This window comes from Melanotaenia boesemani, chromosome 5, assembly GCF_017639745.1.
Source record: "Melanotaenia boesemani isolate fMelBoe1 chromosome 5, fMelBoe1.pri, whole genome shotgun sequence".
In the NCBI taxonomy this organism is placed as follows: domain Eukaryota; kingdom Metazoa; phylum Chordata; class Actinopteri; order Atheriniformes; family Melanotaeniidae; genus Melanotaenia; species Melanotaenia boesemani.
This window is the reverse complement of record NC_055686.1, coordinates 5,294,705-5,302,020: the sequence shown is the minus strand read 5'-3', so window position 1 is coordinate 5,302,020 and position 7,316 is coordinate 5,294,705.

The window sequence follows — 7,316 nt, the reverse complement described above, 5'->3', positions numbered from 1 at the left end:
AAACGCGTGTGTGCCACATAAACCTTCTTAAGGCTTACGTGTCATCCAACTCCGGGGCATTGAAAGAAGCCTCAACCCCTGCGCTACCTCCACATCCAGAGCTGCGCTTGGTACCGTGCGGTGCCGCTATTGTGCAATCTCACAGCCCTGTTAAGTGGTTATCGAACACGGAAATGCTGACTTCGCTCCCGGATACTTTACAGTACCTTTCCGATAAACAACAGTTAGACCTTCTCACACTCGTCGAGAAATACCGTGTTCTGTTTAAGGGCACGCACTAACGTTATCAGCCACGATATTGAGGTCACTAATAGCCGTCCCATTAGGCAGCACCCTTATCGTTGTAACTCCGTAAAACTCCAACTGATGAAATTAGAAACGGACTGTCTGTTAGAACATGGCTTCGCAAGGCTCAGCAACAGTCCGTGGAGCTCTCCTTGCTTGGTGGCGGCTAAGCCGGATGGATCTCCTCGTTTCATTACAGACTATAGGAAAGTCAATTCGGTTACTGTAAATGATGCTTATTCGATACCCCGTGTGGATGATTGTGTGGACACCATAGGTGCCGCCCGGTTCGTCACCAAATTAGATTTGTTAAAAGGCTACTGGCAAGTTCCGCTTACCCTGGATCGGTTCTTGGAATATACAGTCATTCCGTTTAGACTATGTAACGCCCCTGCCACTTTTCAACGTTTAGTGAACACTTTGTTCTCAGATGTACCGAACTGCACGGCATACCTGGACGATGTTGTTGTGTACACCAAGACGTGGGAGGAACACATGACCGTTCTGGACGCCGTGTTTTCACGTTTGGCTGGCACATCACTGACGCTGAACCTAGCAAAATGTGAATTTGGCCGGGCGACTGTTACTTATTTAGGCCGACAGGTGGGACAAGGGGAAGTGTGTCTCTTAGAGGCTAAGGTGGAAGCCATCACTCAGTTTCCAGTCCCCGAGAACCGAAAGGCACTGCAGCGATTTTTGGGCATGGCCGGATATTACCAAAACTTTTGCAGAAACTTTGCCACCGTTGTTAACCCCTTAACTGTGCTTATGAGTCCTAAACAGGCTTTCCAGTGGACCCCAGACTGCCAGCACTCTTTCGACACTGTGAAAGCCCTACTCAGACATGCGGCAGTGTTAGCTGCACCCGATATGACAAAACCCTTCAAGCTGGAGATTGACGCCAGCATGGTCGGGGCCGGCGCCGTGCTTCTACAAAGCGGAGCAGATGGAACTGATCACCCAAGTGCACTACTCCACCATCGAGTAGGAAACTCTGTCGCTTCTGTTGGCACTGCAACACTTTGACGTGTACGTGGGATCCTCTCTTGTACCCGTTTTAGTCTACACGGACCACAACCCCTTGACGTTCCTAACTAGAATGTATAATAGCAACCAGAGACTGATGCGGTGGGCACTCATAGTCCAGGAATACAACCTCAAAATACAACATAAGAAGGGGGTGGACAACCTGATTGCAGATGCCTTATCCCGTGTTTAAAAGAGAAAGAAACAAGAGGAGATTTAGTAGACACTGTGTGAAAGGAAAGTTAAATGATGGTGTAATGTACATGTTGTGTTTATTTCCTGAAAGAAGGTTTTGACTTGGACAATGGAGTCCAAGTCTTAAGGGAGGGGGTGTTACGGCCCCCGGCCTGTCAGCCTGGTGCCGGAATTGGATCCAGCTGTGTCTCGTTGTGACCTGACGACTGCCATCAGGAGCTGCTCCTCTCCTCCCCTCTCCTCCGCCAGGATTGGTCGTCTGCAGTGCTGGGACTTCCTGGAAGGGGCGGTGCCTCGTGGATAAAAGCCAGCGTCACCATCATTCTGGGCGACTGTGTATCTTGGGGACACAGTACGCCAGCTTTGGCTTAGACTCTTTCGTGTGTTGTCCCTGTGTGGGTTTAGAAGTGGCTGTAGAATTTTTGAGAGCTTTTCTAATTGACAGAAATTGTGGTTTACAGAAAAGACTATTTCTATTTCAGTTTATGTTTGATACTTGTATGCGAAGTTTGGTTTATAGGAAGTTTCGTAGTTTGTTTTCCGTTGTTAAAGTTATCGGAACCCTCAATAGGAGGAGGTTTCAGTTAGTAATACTCGGTTGTTTTGTTTTTGTATAATAAACCTGAAAAAGGACACTTTATGTTATTTGTAACCGGACATGGTTTATTTTGTTTATAAGAACTCATTCTTTGTTTATTGAACCCGGAATTTGTATTTTTGTTTTTAAGAATACGTATTTATTTAATTGTTTTAATAAATACTTTTATTTATACCATTTTGACAAAGTCCGGTCCAGTTTGTTATCGACCCTTTTCCCCTAGACAAAAAGGGGATCATAACATAGCATATATCTTCTTGAATGTCTCTCCAGTTCTTAATAGCCTTGGTCAAGTTTTCTAAACCTCTCAGATTCGAAGGGTAAATGGTTGCAACAACCATCATTAAGATTAGCACAAATACCTGCTGCCGTAATATCAATGGTCATCCTCTTCTTGACAAGTTGATGCATAAGTGACACCTCAGAACCTACTGACTGAAACCTGCTCACCACTTTAGTAGAGCATAATGTGTAAGAATGAATAAAGAATTATTTCCATTTTTTTTTTTTTTATAATAAAATCAACAACGAAAACAAACACAAACCCCAATACAACATTATATGTCTCTCTCAGGGCATGAATGAAATATTTTCCATTTGTTTAAACTTAATTTAATTTAATTTAAACAGACAGCAGGTGCAACCAGAGCAGGAGAACAACTAACAGAAATTAATAAATGAAGAGTCCTTTTAAAATAATACAGGAAATTGCACAATCTGTGAACACATGACTGTAAAACAAGGCAAGAGTAACTGAACAGATTTGAAGAAAAACATGACATCACATCACATGACAAATACGAGTCAACAAGTTTCAATGGCCAAATAAACAGCGCCTGAACACAAAGCTGGTTCTTGACTGCAGAAATACAGGTGTTTTTTTTTCTTAAATATATTTGGATCAGGCAAATTGTATTCCTTCGTTGCTTTGGTGTAGTATAGTGCTGTTTTAATTACATTAATTTCACAAGCCAATTGTTAAAACTTGGCGGCCTGTAATCAGATTACTGTTGCAAAGCTTTCAACTTCAGTCTCCACCTGTTTCCTGGTCGCCTGTGTTTTTACATGGCTATAGGTAATAGAGGATGTATTTATTTATATATACATTTATTTAAAATTAAACAACTGAATGAAGATTCTCCAAATGTGAAATGCTACACTAGTCAAACATCTGGTCATTCAAAAATGAAGAAAAGGATACCAACTAAAAAGTATACTTATGAACTAATATAGAACCAACATATAAGCAACAGCCGAGGGAAGAAACAAAACCTTTTAATATATCTTAAGAACCCCTTGACCGGTTTTTAGAACAATAGGATCTTAAGTTCTTTGCATTATCTGCTTGTTAAACAACCATACAACGGTAAACTTTTATGAACTCAAATCTCCACTTGTTCTATTTAACTACCACCCTGGTGTCCACATTGGTAATTTTCCTGTCTTGTACAGATAAAGCAGTGGTAAAACCAAACTGCCCGGCAGAGTAAGCCACATCAGAGACAAATGCACCGCAGAGCCGATACTTTTGCACAGCACTTGGAACACCACCAGTGCAGTGGAAAAAAGCAATCCCAAAAAAATCAAACTCAGTACAACCATTATGGCCATAACAGTAAAGAACGCCCTTTGTTTTGATTGGTCAATATGGCCCCTGTTCCCGCCTCCTGCCCCCGGGCCTGGACGAAAGAGCACATAGAGAACAGAAAGGCTGCAGAAAGAGACAACAACCAAGAAGATGACAAATAAACTGAAAAACAGGAAAATTAATAAAGTATTGTCATACAAGTGTGAAATAGAGTTCCACAATAACACCAAGAGCCAAACACAAAATATGCCAACGTTTCTGATGGTGACACCACGAGTGTTTCGTAGCTCTCGATATGTTACTGGATGAACAACAGCTAGATAGCGATCCACACAGGTTAAGGCGTGAAAGCCAGTCTCTCCAAAGAAAATGATGGAGCCAAGAAAATATTCTACTATCGTTGTTTTTGGGAAATTAGAAAAGACTCTCCAATATAAAAAAACTGCCCCCAAACTCCATATCAGTTCCATGACAGCAAGGTTGTAGGTGAAGATGTCAGAGTGGCTCGCTGTTTTGAAGGAATTATGCTGCCTCCAGTGTTTGATGCCCAGGTGGAGGACAAAGATGGAAATGGGTAGTAGGAGGATGAGTCTGGTGGCATACAGGGCATTGAGGATTGAATGACCAGCGGTGGAGTTGGAACAGAGAGAGTGTACCAGATCCAGGGAGGAGTTGAAGGAGGAGTTAACAGACATAGTGATTGTTTGCTGGAAAGATGAAGACCTGAAGAGAAGAGAAGACATCTGAAATGTTACAGCTTCCAAAATCAATGACGATCTACAACCTGTGCTGTGAAGCAGGTTCAACATATAAATGTCATTATAAACTGATAGTGAACAAGAGAAATCACACTTAAGATGTGTCAAAGTCCTTGTAAATATGACTTCCTCACACAGCAGAGTAAGTCATGGAGCTCCTCAGGGTTTTGTATTTTGACCGATGCTTTTCCCTCTTAACACGCTTCCATTTCTATGTAGGTGATATTTACTTTTACATGGCAATGGGGACAACATACTTATGTACTGATTCTTCCTGTTAAATTGGAGTTTTCTTTTCGACTGCCACCTTGTGCTTGTTCAGGACTGGGGACTGAATTGATTGGAAGATTTACTCCATTCTTTTTTGTTAGATGATGGTAGATTTTTCTCAACTTTCTCAAATTTATTTTATTATTTTTTTAAACTTATATGTTAAATAATAACCAAGGTTTTTAATTCAGTCCGTCACTCCTTTCTTACATTTTATTTCAATTTTTATTTGTTACATGTAATCTGCATATTCCTTGGTTATTTAGTAATATTATAATATTCGACCACAACAGCAGATTTTACATTAAAATCTAATTAATTTGTTTCCAGACTCTAATTGTTTGATTTTTTTATTAACTACTTCTAAAGAGCAGCAACCTGTTTAAGGAAGACTCATTAAAACCTTGTTTTGTCTTTTTGCCAGCATGGGGGAAAATTGGTACCGAGATATTTCTTTATTTTTTTTTTTTTTTTTTTTTTTAACCTGTCTTGTCCAGCATCGTTGCAAACAGAATGATTGTCTGGCTGCTGTCTGGTGCTGGGCAATTTTACTCTATCAAGCAGGGATTTATACTACATGTATAAAGTCCCTCTTGATGACATGAAAAACTTTATTAAATCAGACTCTTAATGCTGGACTCGACCGGAGGGGACAGAGAGAGAGAGAGATAGAAAAGAAAGTAGAGAGAAGAGGGAGGGGAGAGAGAGGGACAGAAAGGGTGTGGGGAGTGCGGGTGGGGACTTAAAACATTATACAGATAACCATGTAATCCATACTACTTGCAACATATATAGCTAAGATCATCCTGGCCAGTAGGTCATTACACAACTAGTTGATAATAGTAACAATAATAATAATCACAATAATAGTAATAATAATAATAGTAGTAGTAATAATAATAAGAGTAAGAGTAATAATAATAATAATAAGAACAGAAGTAATAAAAAAAAAGAAAAAAAATATGATAATAGATATAAGTGAAACTGCTGTATTCAAGAACACGCGCAGAGAAACCTGTGTGGATATGCTGGAGAACTCGGCCACACGGCGACGCAAAGACTGTGTGGAGACGTTCAGGGAGGAGTGACCATGCAGAGTGATCATGCAGATGCCACCTCACTTGAACAGAGGCCAGAGTCAGGCCAGCGGTCCCGAGACCCAGGCCACCAGCCCCCCCGTAGGCTACAGATCCCGACCGGTCCACAGAGACGACCACTCGCCCGCCCAGGAAGGCAGCAGCAGGAGACCCCAGCAGGAGCCGCCCCGCGGACACAGGGCACCGGCCCCGGCAGGCCGAGGCCAGCAGTCCCCGACCCCCCCGGGCACCGGCCGCCCGGGACAGACGGGGCAGAGGGCCCGGGCCCAGGAGCGCAGGGACACCCCCCACCCCCACAGGCCAAGGGCCAGCACGCCACCCGGGGGGACCCGGCCCGCCCAGACGGCCACCGCCAGAGGCCAGCCCCACACCCCATCGCCCAGCCGCACACCCCGAGAACCAGTCCTGCCCCCCCCCCCCAGACCAACACACACAAACACACACACTCTCCTTCCACTCCTCCATTCATCCTCCCACACATACACCATCCAACCCTCACATACTCTGTCCTCCCACACACACACACCATCCTTCCACCATCCATCCTTCCACACACACACCATCCTTCCACCATCCATCCTCCCACACACTCACCATCCTTCCACCATACACTCTCCCACACCTACCCCATCCTCCCACACACACATCATCCCTCCACCACTCATCCTCCCACACATACACCATCCTCCACCTTCACACCTCCCACACACACACACACACACCATCCTTCCACCACCCATCCTCCCACACATACATCATTCTCCTACACATACACCGTCCTCCCTCTCCTACACCAAACATCCACCTTCACGTACCCCATCCTCCCACACACACACACACCACCCCTCCATCACCCACTCTCCCAAACATACACCACTCCCCCACACACACACCATCCTCCCTCCCATACACCATCCATCCTCCTGCACACACACCATTCTTCCACCATCCATCCTCCCACACACTCCCCATCCCTGCACCATACATTCTCCCACACATACCCCATCCTCCCCCACATACATCATCCCTCCACCATTCATCCTCCCACACCCACACCACCCCCCCTCCCACACACCACACATCCACCTCCACACACCCCACCCTCCCACACACACACACCATCCCTCCACCACCCATCCCCCCACACACACACCACTCTCCCACCCATTCACCCCCCCCCCCCCCACATACACACACACACACACAAACACCATCCCCCCACCACCATCCTCCCGCCACCCCACGCCGCGGGGGGACAGCCCCAGCCAGGAGGCGAGGAGACACGAGCCAGGCCCCCACCCCGCCCCAGTCCCCCACTCCCCACCCCCAAAACAGCACCTTCCCCCCAGGGCCAGCAGCCAAACCCCCCGGGACAGCCCGCCCACGCCCCGGGCCAACGCGACAGGCCACCCGGCCCGCCCCGCCCCCGGGCCATCCATGGAGACAGGGGCGCTTGAAGACCCCATCCCCCCTCCCTCCCCCACTAGTGAGGGAATATA